The 22,351-nt window shown below is 43.8% G+C and overlaps 1 protein-coding gene across 2 annotated transcripts in view; it reads left to right on the top strand.

Moving 5' to 3' along the window:
- GOLM1 (golgi membrane protein 1) overlaps positions 1-22,351 on the top strand; it is a 1,295,551-nt gene that overhangs the window by 177,569 nt on the left and 1,095,631 nt on the right. The gene's annotated exons all lie outside the window — the stretch shown is intronic.

Here is a 22,351-nt window from a genome sequence, read left to right as displayed (position 1 = left end):
GGTAGACCTAAGCCTCTCAAGCAACGTTTCTCAAGGGTCACTTGAAAAACTAGCTTGAGTTTTTCTGGGGGGTATGTGTGAAGATAGGTGAAGGCTGCCAGCCTAGCCAAATAGAATTTTGTAGATAATTCTGTCATTTGTAAATATTAATGTAAGCCACAGGCTTGTTCTCTTAAATGTGAAAAGACTGGATTGGATATTGAACTGCAAAAATGTAACCGTGCACTCTGTTGTAAGAAAGATGTCAAGCATTTCATGACTGTTTTTGATATTAAAATTAGGAACCGATATGTCTAGAGGGAGGCATCCTGCTATTGATTTAAGATCAGAGTTAATGGCTAGAATTTGCATGTATAAATGTCCCTTATTGCTGTGGTTTCTGACCAGGTGTAAAGAATGTAAATCTAGTTTCTGTTAGCTTGGGAACACCAGAGAAGTGTGAAGATTGATGTTATGTAAAGCAGCTCTGTATTATCAGTTTAAAGAGAGAGAATCAGAGAGCTCAGAGCATTTTGTCTTTTGAACATCCAACATCACCAGCACTGCCTATTTCTATATGTAAGTTATTTAGAACGGTGTTTTCTTTTAGATATAGCTAGGAAATAATAAGGTTAGACTAGTTTGTTTTCTGTGATGTCAGAACTTTTCTTCCATATTTGTTTAAGTGTTTCTCTGTGATCTCTGAACTCTTGACTGGCACTGTGTAGTAAGAAGTGTATTGTCTTGTGTTTTTATTATTTATTATTAAATATTTGTAAACCTTTCAACTGTGGCTGTTTTGGTTAGAGATAATTTAAGCTCTAACAGTACATTGCATGTATATAGCGAGACTGTACCAAGTCACTCCAAATAAGTCTTGACTGTTAGGTTGCACTTACCATTTGGATAATAATATTGCAGAGTAATAATTGGACACATTTTAAGGGCTTTGAGTAGCTGATAAATATTAGCTGGGTGGTGCCAGTGATTTCTACTGTATATTCTGGGTAAAAGGGGCACAGCTGGATAACCTGTGCCAGCCTTCCCCAGGAGTGTCTGTGTGGTTGTATAAACTCTCATCTCCAAGTGTGCTTGTGTCAGCTACTTGGGCAGGGACACGAAGCACTGGTTGGACAGAGAGGGTGCTGGAGATTTTAGCTTGCCCCAACTGGCTGAGATCTGGACCCTATAGCCATGCCAGTGGGAAGTCTTATTGGGGACCTGGAGAGAAAGGGAGAAACCAGCCCAGACTGACTGTGATCTCTGTGTGCTCTTAAGGGAAATTGTACTTTACCGTGTGTCTGTTTATTATCCTTTCCCTATATGGATGCCCCTTACTGGTGTTAGTGGTGAGGATTGAGGCTTCTTGATTGATGGGCCAGGGCACGTGTGTCACACAGTCCAAGGAATGTGGTCCCCTTTAGAGATCAATTTGCATGTAAGCATTCTGGACATGAGAGTGGTGATTTTTGCATTGCAGGCCCTTCATCCCTCTCTAACCATGGGAACTATTGCAATTCAGATGGACAACATGCCAGTGGTCTAGTATATCAACAAACAGGGAGGAACCAGGTCTTACCCCTTGTGTTGAGAGGCCATGAGGCTGTGGCAGTGGGCGATTTCTTCCAACCGCTTTCTTATAGCAACGCACATTCTGGAGAAGTCAAACATCCTGGAGGACAGACTCAGCGGGACTATTCTGATGCCTTATGATTAGTCTCTGAATCCTTCAGTGACAAATATGATCTTCCAGAGATGAGGCCAACCTTGCTGCATGCAATCTTTGTGCATCTTCCAGAGCTGAGTTCAACTTTGTTGCAATCTTTTTGCATCTTCCCTCAAACACCAAGTACAGAGAGTTCTTTGCCCTGATTCCTCTTCAGGGACAGTCACTGAGAGAGACTAATCCATTCTTGTCCCCCCAGTCTATTTTATGCCTATCCTCCTCTTTCGCTCATTCCCAAATTTCTGCAGAAACCTCAGAGGTTGAAGTGCCAAGTGATCCTCATTGCTCCCTTTTGGCCCTGACAAGTTTGGTTCCCCTTCCTTTGGTCTCACTTGGTCTGTACACAGTGGACTCTGGATCCCTATCCAGATCTGTTGTCCCATCCCTCGGGACACTCCCATCCAGATCTCTTGAACCTGAAACTAACCACTTGGTTCCTTCACTTCTAATGATGGCTATGACTCCTGGGCTTTCTTCTCCAGTTAGAAAAATTTTCATTGTGGCACACAAACTGTCCATGAGGAAGCTGTACAGTAGTAAGTAGAAGAGATTCTGCATTTGGGCTCATTAGAACAATCTAGACCCTTTTACGGCTCCAGTTCCTGCTGTGTTGGATTTTCTAGCTGATATACTTCATATTGGAAGTAGTTTTTCTATGAAGAAAATGTGCATTGGCAGCCATTTCCACTTCTTCTTTTCTGCGGCCTCATTTAAATTGTGTAAGGCCATACCTGTCAAGGAACTTGTTACTGCCTGGGATCTCACCTTGATTTTATAGGCTTTAGTCTCAACCTCTTTCCTGCCTTCAGCTAAGGTAGATTTAAAGCTTTTAACCTGGAAAACCATCTTCTTGGTGGCCATTACCTTATCCAAATAAGTATCTGAATTACAGGCTTTGTCTTGCAAGCCTTCATAATTGATTTTTCACAAGGCTAGAGTTACTTTGCATACTAACCCTTCCTTCCTGCCCAAGGTTGCTTCTGAGGCTAACATAAACTAAGTTATTAATATGCCTGTTTTCCCTGACTTTCAAAACAGAGGAGAGTATCAGCTTCATACATTGGACGCACACACACAGCTTCATTTCTATTTGGATAGAACCAAAATTCTTAGGAAATCTGATCAACTTTTCATTTCCTTTTCTAAGTCCAGGTTGGGTAAACCAGTTTCCAAGGTTACCCTGGCTCATTGGTTGCATTAAACTTGCTTACTCCACAAGGGGGATTCCTTTACCGTGCCACATTAAGTCTCATTCTACTAGGTCTGTTTCCACTTCAGCCTTTTGGTCGAAACTTCCCATTGAATAAATTTGTGCAGCTGCTACTTGGTCAAACCACCATACCTTTGTATCGCATTACAAACTAGACTATCGCCAGAAACAGAGCTTCCTTTTCTTCTGCTGTGCTGCGCAATATCCTTTTTTGAGGGGCTCCCAAGTGAATCTGTAGCTGGGGACTGTGTCCCACAGGTTGAAGAGCAAATGAAGGCAACATCATCAGATAAAGAAGTTATGTACTCACCATAACATTCCATCTGTGTTGTTGCCTCTCATTTGCTCTTCAACCTTCCCTCCCTCAATCCCTCTACCTGTGGAAGGACCTAACATAATTATTTGAAAAAAATACTTCATTACTGTTTGAGCTCCTGAAGTATTCTTTTCTGACTTGCACTGTTGTCTTTGGGTGATTTTCTTCCTGCGTGTATGGTTACATAATATGTAGTGGTGCAACAACCTCAGTCTGAGGGATTTGGAGGACAGGAGCATTATGGGTAGGGGAGGAGCTCAGATGTTGGTGCCTGGAGTTTTGGTATGGGGCTGAGTTGGATCCGATCCTCAGATTTGAACCCACTGGTTGAAGTGCAAATGGAGCGTTGTGGTGAGTACATAACTTCTTTTTTGTTGCTAGTATGTATTGTATTCCATCAGTACCTGTTAGCTTCTTTAAACAATGGATACTTTTAACTGCATCTTATGTTGGCTGTGTACAAGTCTGATTTGTTTAGATAATTTGTTTGCCCAGTTGGTGACTACTGTAGTTTGTATCTCTGTAAACAATCTAATACTGATAACAGTGTAATTTTTCTCATTAATATTCTTATCAAATTATAGTTGTATTCTTTTGTATGTTCCTTTGTGACATTTTTGCAGAATTTGGCAGTAGCTTGCAGTCAATTTCAGGTGTGGTGTCAAGAGAGCTACAGCTCAGGCCTGACCACATACTTGGGTGACTTGATTGTCAGACAGAACATTTAATAATTTTTAGTTTGCCAAGGGCAACTTTTTGATGTTCATCGTGTTTCACTGTTGCTGTCAGTCCTAACTAATAGGTTATCTGGCTCCTGGTAGCCCTTGGTCAGCCAGAATACCAAAGGTAAGTAAAAATGACATCAGTTGCCGTCGGTTGTAAAGGACATCAGGACGTCCAATACAAAAGGAGGCAGCCGACGTCACTTCCTCAGTCTTCCTTGCTGCAGAGCCCGAAGCAGAAACTTTTCATGCACAGGTGCCGGTCGCCAGTTTACCTTTGGCTTCCGACTGCAAGAGTTGAAGTCTGCTACAGCTAAGTAACCCCGTTGGGGATCCTATTTTCTTGCCTTAACGAATGTCAGAAAAAGTTTAATAATTGCCTTACCTGTTGAAAGCAGATTCCCCTTAAAGATTTTCATTCCTATTGCATTATTTGTTTAGGCCTTGACCACAACGTTCCCAATTGTGATCTCTGTGCCTCCTTTAATCCGTGTACTATCCATCGCTGGGCCTAAGATGCTAGGCATTTTGGAGTTTGGCCTAAATTCGTTGGTATGGTGTCTGCCGGTCTTCAGGCTTCGGATATTCCAAGAAACGTAAGGATAAGGACCATGACAGGTCTCAGAAAGCTAAATCCTCAGATGATAAGTTGGTCATCAGTCAGAAGCCTTTGCAGTCCCTGCAGTCCGCAGATGTACAACCGCAGGCCTTGATTGAGTCTGAGTCCCTTAGGCCTTTGGCCTCCATTTTGCCTTCCGACCTGTCGCCGGTCACCTCTTCTGCTGGAGCCATAACCACTAAGCTGACTGTGGTGTCCGAGGCCTCTGTTTTGCATTCTGACAGCAAACTTCTTCCTTCAACTTCTGCTGCAGTTTCAGCGGTTGCCTTGCCTCCCGAGTCCTTCAGGCTTTCAGGTAAATCTTCCATTCGTAAGCCTGTGAAAAGGCAGGCTCCAGTTTCTTCTCGTTCCCCTCAATCTCAAATGGTTAAAATAGCTAATGATTTGTTAACTCTTTTATTAGGGTTTCTTGGCCTCCTCCTCCTAAAAGGAGTAAGGATGTTTCTCCTGAGGTTTTGTCCTGTTCAGGTTCTGATTCTTCCAGCATTTCCACTGATGAAGAGGAATTTTATCAGGCTTTTTCTCCTTTTGAGGATTCAGATGCAGGAGAGTCCATTCCTTCATCCTCTCCTCCAGAGGATTTCTCTTTTGGTGATATTTTAAATACCCTCAGCTTTTGGTGATATTTTAAATACCCACAGGGAGCATTTTAAATGGGAAAGTCAGGATTATCCCCAATCTAAGAAATGGATTAGGGAGTTTCTGGATTTACCTCAGCATAAGCCTCTTGCTATTCCCCTGTGTTGGAAGTTGTTTTTCTCTCAAATTCCTTGACTCCAAATTCGGTTCCCCCTGCTCCCAGGAGACCTGACCGGTACTACAGAGTCCCTGATTCTCATCTGTTTCTTTTCAGGAACCCGTTGGCGGATCCAGAGGTTATTTCTCAGGGCCTTAAAGGAGTTAAGGCCACTGTTACCAGGAATCCTGTTCCCTCTGACAGGGAATCTAGGAACCTAGATAGGTGGGGCAAGAAAATTTATACCTCTGCCACCATAGCTATTAGGGCTACCAATTGTCTTTTTCATATTCTGAAATACCAGCGGCACATCTTGGAGGCTAGTAAGTCTAGGATAGCAAGTGTACCTCTTTTGGCAGAGAGTAAAGACATGCAGGATTTACTGAATTCCGCCAGTCTGATCAATAAGCATTCTTTGCATTGTGGTTTTGACATCATTGAAGCCTCCAGCAGGGCTACGGCTACTGGATCTGTTATTAGAAGGCATGCTTGGCTCAGAACAGCCTCTTCCAGAACCTGTCAAGGCTAAACTTTTGGATGTACCTTTGCATAAAGACAGTCTTTTTGGCAGCAAAGCAGAGGATGTACTTAAGAAGATGGAGGATAAGGCCAAGTCCATGCAAACTCTTAAGGATTTTCTGCAAGTGCAGCCCCCTCGCTTTAGCAGGAATTACCTTTCCAAGAGTTGGACCTTTCCTGATACCAGCAGATAGAACCGTTCCAGGACTAGAGGTCACAAATCTTGTAGGGGGCAGGCGGCTACCCCTCAAAGGTCTAGGCGTTGGCAGGCTTCCACTTCTGAGAGGGGGAAGCTCCAAGCCTGTATCTCAATCAAAACACTCAATGACTTTTTACAACTTCTGCCTGTTCTTGCTTGCCTGGGGAGTCCTTTAAAGGGGAAGGTTGGCCCTTTTTGCAAATTTCTGGCCCAGTATCACAGATGACAAATGGGTACTCAGAACGGTGTCCCTAGGTCACAAGTTTTCTTTCCGCATCTTTCCAGCTCCCAAAGGATTCCCGGACATTCCTCCAAACCAAAGGGCAGAAGTAGAAAAAACAATTTTGCCTTTGTCTCATCTGGGAGCAATAGAATCAGTTCCTGCTCAGCAGGTAGGCCTGAGCTTTTATTCCAGGCTTTTCCTAGTTCCAAAAAATGAAGGCACCTGGCGTCCTATCCTAGATCTTTCCATTCTGAACTCTTTTCTAGTAATTCCAAAGTTTAAAATGCTCACTCTGCATTAGTTGCTACCAAGGATTCCAGGCTGGTAACCTTGGATCTCAGAGGCTTATCTGCACATCCCTATCAGGGAAAGTTGTAGGCAGAACCTTAATTTCAGAGTGGGAGAGCAACATTACCAATTCTCTGCGCTGCCCTTTGGCTTATCTACTGCTCATAGAGTCTTCACAAAGTGCCTGGCCCCAGTCATTGCTTTTTGCAGGCAGAAGAAAATTCAGATTTACCCATACTTGGATGACTCTCTGATTCAAACAAGTTCTCAGGAACAGCTATTAAAGGATCTAGAATTCGTAAAGACTCTGGTTACACTCTCAACGAGGAAAAATCAAAAATGGTACCATCCAAGGAGATAACATTCCTGGGAGCGAGTCTGAACACAGCCGCCCAGATGATATATCTCACCCAGGAGGAGCAGACAACTTTACTTCAAGGACTTGGCAAGCCTGTCCAGCTCCCTGCAAGGAAATACCTGCAAGCTCTGGGGATTCATGGCATCTTGTATTCTCATGATTCCATATGCAAGACTGCATATGAGGAAAATGCAATGGTACCTCAAGAACATTTGGTGTCAACACACACAGGACCTGGATATGATGATTCCTCTGCTTCCATCTCTGCAGATGGAGTTTCTATGGTGGGCAACAGCCTGTCTACAAAACAAAGGCATGCCTTTTCGAACACCCCCTGCCACTCAAGTTCTGACTACAGACACATCGGACTACGCCTGGGGAGCACACCTGGATGGCAGATACATACAAGGACGTTGGAACGCCCAGCAGATGCACCTGCACATAAATCTAAAAGAGTTGATTGCAGTTCAGCAGGCCTTACTAGCTTTCAAGCATCTTCTTTCTCCAGGGACCCTGCTTGTCAGGACAGACAACACTACGGTCATGTGGTACATCAACAAGCAGGGAGGGACTCTTACCCCCTGTGCAGACAAAGCATGAATCTTTGGTCCAAGGCAGCATCTCTGGACCTGCATCTCCTAGCTCAGTTTCTTCTGGGAAGGTTCAATGTTTTGGCAGACCAGTTAAGCAGGCAAACCCTGGATCCTCATGAGTGGCAGCTGAACAGAGCAGTCTTTTACAGCATCATTCACTGTTGGGGCACGCCTCAGGTGGATCTTTTCTCCTCCCCAGACAACCATCTTCTACCTCTCTTTTGCACCAGACAGCATCACAGCAGAGTCTGGAAAGTGGATGCTCTGTCCTTCCCTTGGACGTTGCTATCAGTGTACACCTTCCTTCCTCTTCCCAGAGTATTAGTAAAGATCAGGGACGAACGACAAAGGACTATTCTCATAGCTCCGGACTGGCCCAGATAGAATTGGTATCCGCTGCTTCGCAGCCTCCTTTTTTTCCTCCTTGGCATCTTTCTCTGAAGCCAGATCTTTTGGTTCAGGAAAGAGGAAACATTCTACATCCTCATCTTCAGTCTCCCCATTTGGCAGCATGGCTCATTGCATGACTCCTTTCCTTTCTTCCTCCCTTTCCCAACAGGTGGTTTAAGTGCTGAGGGAGGCCAGGAGGCCTAGAACTAGGAAGTCCTACGCTGGCAAATGGGAAAGGTTCTCGCAATGGATGCAGGCTAGAGGGGAATCTGCTTCTCAGCCTACCCTTCTTCTGATCCTGGAATACTTGGCTGATTTGCTTCAGGGTGGCCTTTCTTTTTCCTCTATCAAGATCCATGCTTCAGCCATTTCTCCTCATTGTTCTCTGGAACAACCCATTTTCTCTTATCCCCTGATGAAAATGTTTCTCAAAGGTGTTTGCAACTTAAAACCTCCCAGAAGAGCACCAACTCCAGCCTGGGATCTTAATTTTGTTCTAGAGAAACTCACTCTTCCTCCTTTTGAGCCAGCTGCCTCTGCAGAACTAAAGTTTCTCTCTTGGAAGACCGCCTTCCTCTCAGCTATAACTTCAGCAAGGAGGGTTTCGGAGCTGCAAGCCTTGATGGCCGTGGAGCCTTTTCTTATTTTCCATGCAGATAGTCGCTGTGAGAACTAATCCCTCCTTTATACATAAGGTGGTTTCTAGCCTGACTCTTAATCAGTCCATACACCTTCCTACCGTCTTTCCTAATCCTCGAAATAAAGGGGAAAGGATCCTACATTCTCTTGATGTGCACAGACAGCTCAGGTTTTACCTGGACAGGACTAAAGACCTTCAGAAAACAGCACAGTTGTTGGTCAGTTTTGCCCCTGGTGCCCTGGACAAGGCTATTTCTAAGCAAACCATTTCTAAAGTGATTACACATTGCATTACTTTTTGTTATTCCTTTCATGGCAAAGCTGCTCTTCAAGGAGTTAGGACCCACTCAACTAGAGCAGCTTCCACTTCTGCAGCCTTTCTAAGAGATGTCCCTACTAAAGACATTTTGGGGGCTGCCACATGGTCTTCTGCTCACACTTTCACAAAACTTTATAATTTGCCTCTGTTTTCCAGAGCCAGGGCAGGGTTTGCCACTGTTGTGTTGCAGGGCATTATCTCTAACCCTTGATGCTGTTGGTTCCTCCCCCCTTTTTCTCTGGGCTTTGGTAATCAACCCATTAGTTAGGACTGCAACAGTGAAACATGATGAACATAGTACAGTTGTGTACACTTACCATAAATGTAGAAGTTCGAGTGTATTCACTGTTGCAGTCCTGGTTTCCCACCCATCCTTCCCCCTTTTTTGGTCCTCTCCTATTCTCTCTTCCTGAGGTACAGGCTGAATTTGTTTTTTTCCAGATTTGTTTTTGGTTTAAGCCTTATTTTCTGGGAACTCTTGACAGTTATGGCAAGAAAAACTGAGGAAGTGATTTCGGCTGCCTCCTTTTGTATCAGACGTCCTTTACAACCGACGGCAACCAATGTCGTTTTTACTTACCTTTGGTATTCTGGCCGACTGAGGGCTACCTGGAGCCGGACAACCCATTAGTTAGGACTGCAGCAGTGAATACACTCTAACATCTACATTTATGGTAAGTGTACACAACTGTACTTTTCACTTTGTTTTAGCTAGCAAAGAGGTACACATAGATGCTTGGCACTATAAAACAGTAAAAGTACAGCAGCAAGACAGAATTTTAGATGGTAAAATTGACTACAGTGTTATCCTTTACAGATCTAGATGGGAGCTTACTTAAACAGGAGAACGATATCTTGGGCTGGGTTAAAAAAGAAAATTGGTATTTAACCAAGTTATCTGAACTTCTTCACATCTGTGGTCAGGATTTGGTCATTCTGCTAGTTGCCTCCAGTTCCCTGTTTTTCTTGCATCAGTGCTATGGTTCATGTTAGCCTATGCTCAACTTGCTTTGGAATGTCATACATTGGCTGAGCTTGTTGATATCCTTCTGAACAGGTTATATTCTTTCATATGTGCTCAAGCCTAGATTGCTTTGACGTGTTGTGCGTCTGTGTTATCTGGAGGTGTACATCTGGCTAGAAAAACTACAAGTATTATGACAAAAAAAACAAGAGAACATTACATACTGAAGTGTTCCCAGTTTTAGAATTATTTTGATAAGCATAATGATTTTTACATAAACTATAATTCTCAGGAAGCATGAATTCTGGAAAGGATGGGGTGCTTGTTGTCCTTAGTTTGTGAGTATTTTTGTAAAATGTCCCATGTCTAATCTCAGAGTGTATGGAATATAAATGGATCTTATCCATAAGAGACTATGTTTATCCTTGGCTGAATGAGGCTGAGTTTAAAACCCAGTTTAAAGAATAAACAGTGTAACACATTTCATAACAGACATTTTTTTATGTATTCTACTAAGAATTGTTAGTTAATTATGTTTTGTTCATTATGATCATGCTATTTTACTGTATTGACAATGGTCAGCTGCACCTTTTTTAGGTTTAACCAATGAATGTGATAAATTTGTCGTGATTTTTCTAATTGTTGTAAGTGGATTTTTGATGGAGTGATAAAATGTGATGAAGCTATTGTGAAAGCATTGTGCTTGTTCTGGTAGAATAAACTAATACTTGTGATTTTTTGATCGCTTCTCTCTCTGTGGTAACATGAGTTCATCATTGTTTGTCTTTTCAGTTAAAAAGAGCAACATTCCTTCATTTTCCCCTTCCATCTTTAGATTCTGAGGAGAATCTTTAGCCTTCAACACCGACATGAGCATCAGATAAAAATTCCAGAGCCCTGCAAAAACATCTTTGGCTAATTAAAAGTTAACGATTATTCTTAGTTTAAATCCCCCTGGTGCCTAAGCCCTAACAACTTTCAGTTCAAGGGGGGAAACAGAGCCAAATCAAATGCGATGTTTGCATATTAATGTCAACAATCAGTTTTTCCCAGTCAACTTTTCTGAAGTGGCAGTGTCTATTTGCTTCGAAAACTATAAGCTGTATATACCATTAGTAAACCATTTGTCAGTTTATTTACACAAGTAAATCCATTGGTTGATGAGCAGTGGCCGTTTTATAAAGAAATGTTACTTTCTATAATGAAGCTTTTTTTGTATCAACACCATGAGCTTAGTCTCTTAAATCAAGATTTATTTATAAAACTGCCTAGCTAGAGGAAGTGAAATGCAAGCCTTTATGATGTCAACTGTGAGTTCCAGTACCCCCACCACCACCACCACAGACTGGCCATTTTATTTCTCCTATTTACACTGTAGAACATTCATAAAATATTATGTAAGCTTCTCCTTCTGAAACATATGACAAGTTTTCTTATATGTGTTTTTTTTCATTTATGAAAGTTGGTACCTTATATATAACTTGCGCCCCACAATGTCCATGTGTATAGAAGGCTGCTGAATGCAAGCTCCTACTAATTATAGGATTAAAAGCACTGTGTGATAGTTGGTCAGGCAATGCTTTTGACTCCTAAAAATACAGATCTTGGCTGTGATGGTAAAAGATATTAAATACATTGCTTATTTCTGTTAATCTGCTCTGGTTTAAATTGAAAGAAGACTATTACTCCTCGTCACAAATACTTGTAAAGCTGGTATTTTTCTGCAGGATGTAACATAAACATTTTCAAACTACAGCAGAGCTGTGCCTTCACCAGCATTTGTGGCATTTCTTATTATAGCTTGACTGTCCCCTGTATGAGAGTTGTTTAAATTTTATCAGTGAGAATTGTGGTTGGTCAGCAACAACTCAAGAGATAAAAGGGTAGCTTGTTATTTATAGAAGTTGCAATCAAGCAAAACCCTACAGTGAGAGAGGTTATTTATGGTCCTAATTTACACACCCCTTCCTGATTCTCTGTTGTGTTTGAAATGTCAGAATGGCTAAATGATTGTTGCCTTTCTGTGAATCTAGCTTATGTTTTGAATGTTGGCTATTCTGTCTTTTAAATTGATCCAGACCTAAGAATGAATGACGCAGAGAATTAATCCAGTGCTTTGAGTTTGGGACTTGGAGCTAATCTGCATGTGCAGAGAGATACGTCTAGATGACCTAGTTTCACCATTGTTTTTTCACCTTTGGGTGCATCAAGTAGGCCTGATTACTGTTTAGTCTTGAAACAGATAGCACTTTGTGTTGCATTTACAACAAATGCTGTGTGTGTGCTGTCTGTCCATGAGGCCTTTGTTATGAAATCTTGTAACCAGGTCTAAACCTGTTGTCGCCCGAAGCTTATTTTACAGGCCTCAGCGGTGAAACAAGTTTTGTGCTTTGCTAGGCACATCTTCCTCAGTAGAGGACGACTGTATGCTATTAGACTTGGTTGGAGAGCATTAAACTAAAATCTGGCCCTGCTGCAAGGCAGCCAGTGGCTTAAATGGGTCCATTTTGTGATTTTAGAGCATGAAAGGGTTAGTGCTGCCCTCTAGCAGTGGAGTGTAGCCTGGCAGAATTATGTGCTGCTAATTGTTTAAACATTAGATTGTGCTAGTTATGATTGGCCAGGGGGCGTTTTAGGTTATTTTGAAACTCTGTAAAGGTGTTGCATTTGCTCAAAGCATGGCTACACGCAGTGGCGATTATCAGTGCTCTGTATAGATGCAGGCATATAGAACTGATATTTTTAACTATAAAATAGCCTTTAGACTCCCCTTTTATTCTTTTGCTCAAAGAACCACTAGTTTATGCAGGGATGCACTGCCACATGTGCGAGTAGATAATCTTGTTACTTTTCTTTACTCCTGAAACAATCCACTGTTTATCAAAAAAGGAGGTAGTAAACATGGACATGAACTTTCCTGCCATCTCTGCAGCCAGCTTGGTGGATATGAGTATCCTGAAGAAATGTAGCAATTGCTTTGTTTACTGACAATCAGCTTAACTCTTACAAACCTTATCAGTTTCTTTGCGAATGCATTTACACAATGATACTGGAGGCAACGCTCTCTAATATGAGTGCTTATAACTCCAGTTGGGTTATCAGAAATGCACACTGTATATGCACCACATTTAGTATGGAACAGACGCACAGACCCACGTGTACTGTTGTGCTTAAATGTAAACTTCCTAAACCTCAAAGACCACCCGGGTATTAGATGTGCAACACATGTTCTCAACAGCCCCAAAGCACTCCCTCAAAACAACACCCACCACAGCACATATAGCCACATCACATGGAGTCTCACCTTTAAAGCCCTTAAGGCAAGCCACAACACAACCAAACATTTTAGTTATAAGAGGCTCCATAGTGAGATACCCAGATGTCCCACTAATCAGGCTGAGTAAGGGGAAAGCCACAATCTATTATCTGTTGGGTTCAAGCTCCACCAGATCATTCATGCACTCAGGTCATTGGACCTCTAGAACCAGTATGACTCTTGTCATAGTCCGTTTGGGTGTAAATGACCTGAGATATACCTCCTTGGTGTATATATATATGAAGAGCGGAAGAGACATTATGGAGCTCTGTGTGTGTCCCAGACTGGTATGAGACAACACTTCTCTGATCTGATGACCAATAAAGATGAAGAAGAAAAAGATCTGGCTCCTGTGATTTGTCTTCTAGCATTGTGTTTTTTTTACTTCCTTTAGGAACATGAGTAGGACCAGTAGAAGTAGCTCTCTACAAGGACACACCCAGCTGAAACCTCATTTTATCATTCACCTGACAGAACAAGTTGCAGCATACTGGGATTTTTAACCAACTCGTATGTGGCTCCTGCTTTAGCAACTGTGGATTAACAACTCCTTAGGAGATGTTCATCGTGTTTCACTGCTGCAGTCATTACACTTGGGTTATCCTGCCATCAGGCGGTCCCGCAGTCGGCCAGAGTTCCAAAGTCTTGCTCCGGCGTCGGTTGCTGTCGCTTCTTCCCCGCCGTCAGTGAGCCAGGGGTATGTAAGATGCAGCCAACGACATTTTCTTCAGTCTTTCTTGCCGAGTGGTGCCCGAAGGAAAAGCAGTTCGCAAGTGCCGGTGGGCCAACTCCTGAGATTTTCAAATTCGAATTTCAGAACCAAAGTCTTCAATAAAGCTAAGTACCCCGTTGGGGAAACTTTTTTATTGCCTCAGACCGATGTCAGTAAAAGTTAATAATTGTATTTCTTGTGGGAAGCAAATACCTCATAAGTTCACTCTTACTGTATCCCATGCCTAGGCCCAGACCACGACGTCACTAGTTGTCGGTTTTGTGCTAGATTTAACAAGCGCACTATTAAACGTCGGTTTGATTTTGCTCGCCATTATTTTGGCCGAAGGTTCAATTATACCATGCCGTCGGAACAACCGATGACCGGAATACACAAAAAACGCAAAGACAAAGATAAGGACAGGCATCCGAGGTCCAAAACTGATGATGAAGCCTCTTCTAGGCCAGTCGCCGGTTCTCAGTGAGGCGCATTCGCAGCCCCTGACATCCGCTACCTCAGAACCACAGGATGCCTCCGACTCCCATGTGGTGATTTCTCGGCCTCTGTAAACTCAAGGTATTGGGCCTGCGGAAATTAACTCCTCAGATGGGTCCGGAGCCGCTGAGCAGGCATCGGCTTCTGAGGGTGTTTTCAGACCTTCACAGCTTACCATCAAAATAACAACCAAGTCTAAAACTCCATTAAAGACAAAGAAACAAGTACAGCTTTCACCTGGACAGGCCTCCAGGCCTAAAAAACAGATGCTCAAAATGGCCGAAGACCTAATTACTCTGATCAGGGGTTCCCATCCCCCTCCTGATAAAAGGCCTAGGCAGGATACAGACTATGATTCCTCTAACCAGGTTTCAGTATATTCTGATTCCTCTTCAGACCAGGGATATTCTTTACCCCCCTATGAGGACTCTGATGCTGAAGAATCTATTCCTTCAGCTTCTCCTCCTGAGGATTACTCTTTTGGGGAAACTTTACATACCATGAGGGAGCATTTCCATTGGGAGGGCCAGGATTATTCAGAAGCCAATAAAAGGCTCTGAGACTTTCTTTTATTGCCTCAGCTTGCTATTCTGCCAGTGTTGGATATTGTGGACGATGTGTTCTCTGAATCCAGTTTAAATCCAGATTCTTTACCCCCTGCTCCAGTTAAGCCAGACAGGTACTACAGAGTCCCTGACTCTCACAAATATCTTTATAAAAACCCTGCTGCTGACCCAGAAACTATTTCCCAGGGTCCCAAAGGGGTAAAGGCCTCCATGGCTAAAAATCCAGTCCCCTCGGACAGGGATTCTAGAGCATTAGACAGATGGAAGAAAGTTTACACCTTTGCAACTTTAGCAATGAGGGCTTTAAACTGCCAGATGTCCTTCAAGAATGCAACTGCAGTCATAACATATGGGTTGTCCTGCCTCAGGCAGCCCTCGGTCGGCCGGATTCTAAAGTCTGGATCGGCGTCGGCTGGTGTCGCCTCCTCTCCGACGTCAGAGCGGCTGGAGTATAAAGGCATCGGCCGACGCCATCTTCTCCAGTCTTTCTTGCCGCGCGGTGCCCGAAGCAGAAGCAGTTTGCAAGTGCCGGTCGGTCAGCTCCTGTGTTTTCAGTACCGAAGTCATCTAAAAGTTAAGTACCCCGTTGGGGAACATTTTTTCTTGCCTCAGCCGATGTCAGAACAAATTGAGAAAGTTAATAATTGTTTGCCTTGTGGTAAACAAATACCTCATAAGGACTTCCATTCTTATTGCCTCCCTTGCCTGGGCCCAGACCACGACGTCTCTGCCTGTGCTTGCTTTAATAAGCGCACTCTCAGGCGCCGGGCAGAATTTGCCGAAGACTTTTTCGGCGATCTTTTGCTTATATCATGCAGTCGGAACAACCGACAACTCAATCTACCAAAAAACGAAAGGACCGGGACCGACATCCTCGGCCCGCGTCCTCCACCGATACTCCTCCGCAAGTGCTTCGGTCCCTTCGGAAGCGGTAATTCAACCGCTCCAGGCCGACGACACAGCGTTAACACGTCCTTCGGTCTCGGAGTCTACACCGGTGCCGGTTGTTGATTTTCCACCAGAAACCGAAGTTCTGGATCTACCCGACACCATTCCTGTGGACAAGGTTACTCCTGCACGTGGGGCAGCTAGGCCTCCTGTATCCATGTCCATCAAGGCCTTTGCACGTGCTAAGGCCGCCAGCCAGGCCAAGGCCCATCCTAAACCTACTGCCCAGGCCCCTTCTGATAAACAGATCATGTCTCTTGCTGCAGATCTTATTTCTCTTATCAGGGGGTCTCAGCCTCATCCAGACAGAGGTTCTCAGCCGCCTGCAGAGAAAAGGCCCAGAACTGAGCAGGCCGACAACATCTCTTCAGATGAAGCCTCTGGGGATTCTGAGCATTCAGATACCCAAGAAGAATCCTTCCAGGCCTATGAGGACTCTGATGCTGAGGAATCAGTTCCCTCTGCCTCTCCTCCAGAGGATTTTTCATTCGGTGAAGTCCTACACTCTGAGGTAGCATTTTAAATGGCAGGGTCAGGAATTCTCCGATTCCAGGAAAAGGCTACGTACCTTCCTTAAGCTACCCCTGCACAGACCTTTAGCTATCCCTCCAGTTATGGATGTCCTGGATGATGTTTTCTCCGACTCCAGTGCTAACCCTGATTCTCTCCCTCCTGCTCCTGTCAAGCCAGACAGATATTATAGGGTCCCTGACACCCACAAACATCTCTTTAAGGCCCATTCTGTGGATCTAGAAACTATTTCACAGGGCCCCAAGGGAGTGGCTACTTCCACAGCTAAGAGTCCACTGCCAGCGGACAGGGAATCTAGGTCCCTGGAGAGATGGGGTAAAAAAGTTTATACCTCTACCACCCTGGCCATGAGGTCACTTAACTGCCTTTTTCATATGTTTCAGTACCAGGATTTTTTACTGGATGATTTACAGAAAAAGCTAGCCTCTCCTGAGCCTATTGATAGAAAGGCATTGCAGGATCTAGTACATAACACTCAGCAGGTTAGCAATCATTTTCTTCATTGTGGTTATGATGCATTGGAGGCTTCATGTAGAGCAGCTATGACTGGGGCTGTTATACGTAGACATGCTTGGTTAAAAGAATAGCCACTGCCAGACCATGTTAAAGTAAAGTTACTTGATGCACCTCTGGAAAAACAGAAGCTTTTTGGTGCTAATGCACAAGATGTGTTGAAGTCCATTGAGGAAAAAGTTAAATCAGTACAGACAGTCAAAGATTTCCTCTAGGTTCAGCTACCCAGATTCAGCAGGAATTGGCCTTCAAAGAATTGGTCCTTTCCAGACACTGACAAGTTTCAAAGGGGAAAAAACAGGCGTGCCCGAGGTAGGGGGCAATATCGAGGCTCCTACAGGGGCCGCCAATGGCAACCACCAAATCAAAGAAGTGGCGCAGGCAGTCCAGCTGCACCACAAGGACAACCACAATGACTTGACTTTCATACCATCTACAAAGGCTCAAAGAGAAGCACCTTTGGGCGGAAAATTATCCTTATTCTCAAAAAACTGGCATATCTTAACCAAGGACAACTGGATTCTGGATTTAATAGACAAAGGTTACAGATTCCACTTCCATACTTTACCAATAAGACAAGGCATGCCAAACCTGCCACTTCATCAAAGGGCAGAGGCACTCATTCAAGTTTCAAAGCTGTTAAATATAAAAGCAATAGAACAGGTCCCTCCACAGGAACAAGGCCAGGGATTTTATTCAAGACTGTTCCTTGTTCCAAGAAAGGAAAACAAATGGAGGCCTATACTGGACTTGTCTACTCTAAATACTTATCTCATTGTGCCAAAGTTCAAAATGCTGACGTTGCAGCAACTCCTTCCCATGCTGGGCAAGGGGTCTTGGCTGGTCACTCTGGACCTCAAGGAGGCATACCTGCATGTCCCAATCAGACAAAGCTGCAGAAGATACCTCAGATTTCTTGCAGGGACAGAGCATTATCAATTCTCAGCATTGCCGTTTGGCTTATCTACTGCCCAGAGTGTTCACGAAATGCCTGGCATCAGTAGTGGCACACTGCAGACTCCAGGGATTCAAATATACCCCTACCTGGACGACTGCCTCATACAAGCAGACAACAAACAAACCTTGATAGCAAACTTGGACTATGTCATTCAATTACTACAGGCCTTGGGATACACAGTCAACATTCAGAAATCAAGACTTCTGCCATCCCAACAGATTATTTTCCTAGGAGCCAAACTGGACACAAACACACAAATGGCTTATCTCACAGAGGAAAAACAACAGCAGTTACCAGAGTACTTCAAAGGCCTAGCAAAGCTCTCCCAGCTGACTGCAAGGAAAATCTTGCAGGCCCTGGGGTTCATGGCATCTTGCATTCTTCTGATACCTTTGGCAAGACTTCATATGAGAAAGCTGCAATGGTACTTAAAAAGCTTATGGTCCCAACAAAGCCAAAGCCTAGAGGACGTAATCCCACTCATTCCATGTCTGCAAAGAGAATTTTTGTGGTGGGGTCAAACAAGTCAGTTAAACAAAGGCACGTCTTTCAACAAACCTCAAGCAGGTCAAATGATTACAACAGACGCCTCAGACCATGGATGGGGGGGGCGCACATGGAGGGCAGATGCATTCAAGGTCAATGGACACCAAGGGAAAGGCATCTGCACATAAACCAAAAAGAGATGTTGGCAGTGATACATGCAATCGAGACTTTCGAAAAATCACTTCAACAAGGACATTTGCTAATAAGGACAGACAACACCACTGTTATGTGGTATATAAACACGCAGGGAGGCACTTATTCTTATCCCCTCTGCAGACTAACAATCATTCTCTGGGAAAAATCCCTAAGTCTGAAGATACATTTGCAATCCCAGTTTGTGCCAGGCAAGGACAATGTACTGGCGGACAAGCTGAGCAGAAATTTCTTGGATCCACACGAATGGATGCTGCATTCTCACATTTTCTCACAAATAACAAGGACATGGGGAAGACCGGACATAGATCTCTTTGCTTCTCAAATGAATCATCACCTGGAAAAGTTCTCTATAAGGACCCACCATCCTCTAGCCTGGAAAACGGATGCTCTCTCCTTCAGCTGGAATTCCCTAACAATTTATGCATTCCCTCCTCTACCACTGCTGACCAAGGTGATACTGAAGATCAAAGCAGAACAACCAACAGGCATTTTGATAGCTCCAGACTGGCCAAGGCAGCACTGGTACCCATTGCTGTTGAGCATAACTCGGACCAAACCGTGGCCTCTGCCCCTATGGCCTCTGCTTCTAACACAACACAATTACAGGACTGTTCATCAAAACCTGAAAACATTGCATCTGACAGCCTGGAGGTTACCATAACTCCTTCCGATATCTCTCTTTCCAAAAAAGTTCAAGAGATCTTACTGGAAGCACGCAGACCTTCCACCAGAAAAACCTATTCAGCCAAATGGAAGAGATTCATCATCTGGAATGCTAACAGGGGTCAGGATACAACAGTATTGAGTATACCTCAGATATTGGAATACTTGGCAGAAATGTTTCATACTGGTCTCTCATATTCTTCCATAAAGATTCATGCCTCAGCAATCTCAGCAAAATACAATTGTGATCCACCTGTGTTTTCACATCCTTTGCTAAGAAAGTTCCTAAGAGGGATAAAGAATATCAAACCTCCCAGGAAACCACCAGTACCTGCATGGGACCTCAATTTCGTCTTGGAAAAATTAACTCTTCCTCCCTTTGAACCAGCAGCAACTTCAGAAATGCAATTTCTCTCATGGAAAATGGTTTTCCTATTGGCAATCACATCAGCAAGAAGAGTCTCTGAGATACAAGCACTCATGGCATACCTCCTTTTCTAATTTTTCATCAGGACAGAGTCTCTCTAAGAACCAATCCTTCATTCATGCCAAAAGTAATTTCCAGGGTGTCTCTAAATCAAGACATTCACCTGCCTACTTTCTTCCCCAATCCTCAAAACAGGGGGGAAGCACTGCTGCATACTTTGGACATACACAGGCAACTACGCTACTACTTGGACAGAACTAAGGCCACCAGAAAGTCTGACCAACTGCTTGTAGCCTATGCTGCTGGAGTACAAGGAAAAGCAATCTCCAAACAAACAATTTCCAAATGGATTGGACACTGCATCAGATTCTGCTATTCTTTTCATGGAAAAGGTGTGCCAGCCAATATTAGGCCACACACCACCAGAGCTATAGCCACATCCACAGCTTTCCTAAGTGGAGTGGCTACAAAGGGCATTCTAGAGGCTGCTACATGGAGCTCCGTGCATACATTTACCAAGCACTACAACCTGCCTTTATACTCCAGATCCCGAGCAGGCTTTGCTTCGGCAGTCCTGCAGGGCTTTTTAGCTACACCATCACTTTCTTAGTTCCAACCACCCCCAGCTTGACTATGGTATTCAACCCATATGTTATGACTGCAGTTGCATTCTTGAACGACATAGTACAGTTTTGTACCTACCATAAATGTAGATGTCCGATAGATATGCAACTGCAGTCGGATTTTCCCACCCTCCTACACCTCTGCAACCTTCTTTATGGGTCCACTACCCCTATTCCTATTAGCTGGGGGTATCTCCTATGGTGTATCTGTTTATTACTGTTGTGCATGTCTGGAATTGTTTATCCATTCACCAAATTTAGCCTTCCTAGGAGGGCACCTGGCATCTGGGGCAAGAAACACTGAAGAAGATGGCGTCAGCCGATGCCTTTATACTCCAGCCGCTCTGACGTTGGAGAGGAGGCGACACCAGCCGACTCCGGACCCAGACTTTGGAATCCGGCCGACCGAGGGCTGCCTGAGGCAGGACAACCCATATGTTATGACTGCAGTTGCATATCTATCGGACATCTACATTTATGGTAGGTACAAAACTGTACTTTTCACATGCTTAAATATCAACAATACTTACTGTCTCAATTAAAAATGAGTACAAGTGCAGAACAACCTGATTTTAAGAAGAAAATGCAGGATTTATTGCATGCAGCTGAACAAGTGGGAAAGCATACTTTGCAGTGTGGTTTTGATTCATTAGAAGCTTCTTGTAGAGCAGCAGTTACAGGATCTGTGATTCAAAGGCATGCTTGGTTAAAGGAACAAATCCTACCAGATTGTGTTAAGGCTAATTTATTGGATGCTCCTTTACAGCAAGATATTTTATTTGGTGTTGAGGCAGAAGAGGTATTAAAGAAAATGGAGGATAAGGCAAAATCTATGCAAACAGTGAAGGATTTCTTACAGGTACAGCCACCAAGATTTAGCAGAAATTGGCCTACAAAAAATTGGTCCTTTCCAGTGTCACAGGCCACAAAGAGGCAGATACAGACGCCCAAGAGGCAGATCTCAGCCCCAAGGATCTTACAGACCACGACAGTGGGGTGCTTCAACCCCAAAAGGAGGTGAGGACAAGTCACAACCTTACAGGAAACAATCTCAATGACTTCCCCCTTCCAATGCCAAATTCTTCCCTTTTGGCAGCTCCCTTAGGGGGGAAACTAGCACTTTTTTCACAAAACTGGCAATCAATCACCCAAGACAAATGGGTGCTGAATATTGTGTCTCAAGGTTACAGGTTCCACTTTCACACTTTACCAAGGCTAAAAGGAATGCCAGACCTGCCACAAAATCAATGGACAGAGGCACAAAAACAAATTACAGCCCTCATGGACATGAGAGCTATTCAAAAAGTACCACAGCAGGAACAAGGACAAGGATTTTACTCAAGACTCTTCCTGGTCTCCAGAAAGGACAAAGCCTGGAGACCCATACTAGACCTTTCCACTCTAAATACTTACCTGGATGTTCCGAAATTCAAAATGTTGACACTACAGCAACTCCTTCCCATGTTGGCTTGTTACTTTGGACCTCAAAGAGGCATACCTGCATGTCCCTATCAGACAAAATTGCAGAAGATACCTCAGATTCATAGCTGGTTCAATGCACTACCAATTCTCTGCACTGCCCTTTGGCTTATCTACTGTGCCCAGGGTCTTCACAAAGTGCCTGGCAACAGTAAATGCATTCTGCAGACAAAAAGGAATTCAAATATATCCATACCTGGACGACTGCCTGATTCAAGCGGAGAGCAAGGACATTCTTCTAAAGCATCTGGCGTTTGTAAAGAAGTTGTTAAGTTGCCTAGGGTACACAGTAAACGAAAAGAAATCAAAACTAGTGCCCTCACAAGAGATAATATTCCTGGGTGCCAGCTTAAATACAATGGCCCATATGGCTTATCTCGCACCAGACAAACAAGGACAACTGACTCAGTATTTTCAATTGATGGCAACAAAGTTCCAACTCCCTGCAAGAAAAATTCTGCAGGCCTTGAGATTCATGGCATCCTGCATACTACTAATTCCATATGCCAGACTGCATATGAGGAAATTACAATGGTACTTAAAAAGTGTTTGGACTCAGCACTCTCACAGCATGGAAACGGTAATACCACTGCCTACAACAGCAGTTTCGATGGTGGG

The sequence above is a fragment of the Protopterus annectens genome, chromosome 2.part0 (genome assembly GCF_019279795.1).
Source record: "Protopterus annectens isolate FY-2018-M chromosome 2.part0, PAN1.0, whole genome shotgun sequence".
In the NCBI taxonomy this organism is placed as follows: Eukaryota; Metazoa; Chordata; order Ceratodontiformes; family Protopteridae; genus Protopterus; species Protopterus annectens.
Note: the sequence above shows the minus strand (reverse complement) of the source record. Positions and strands in the feature narration are given on the sequence as shown.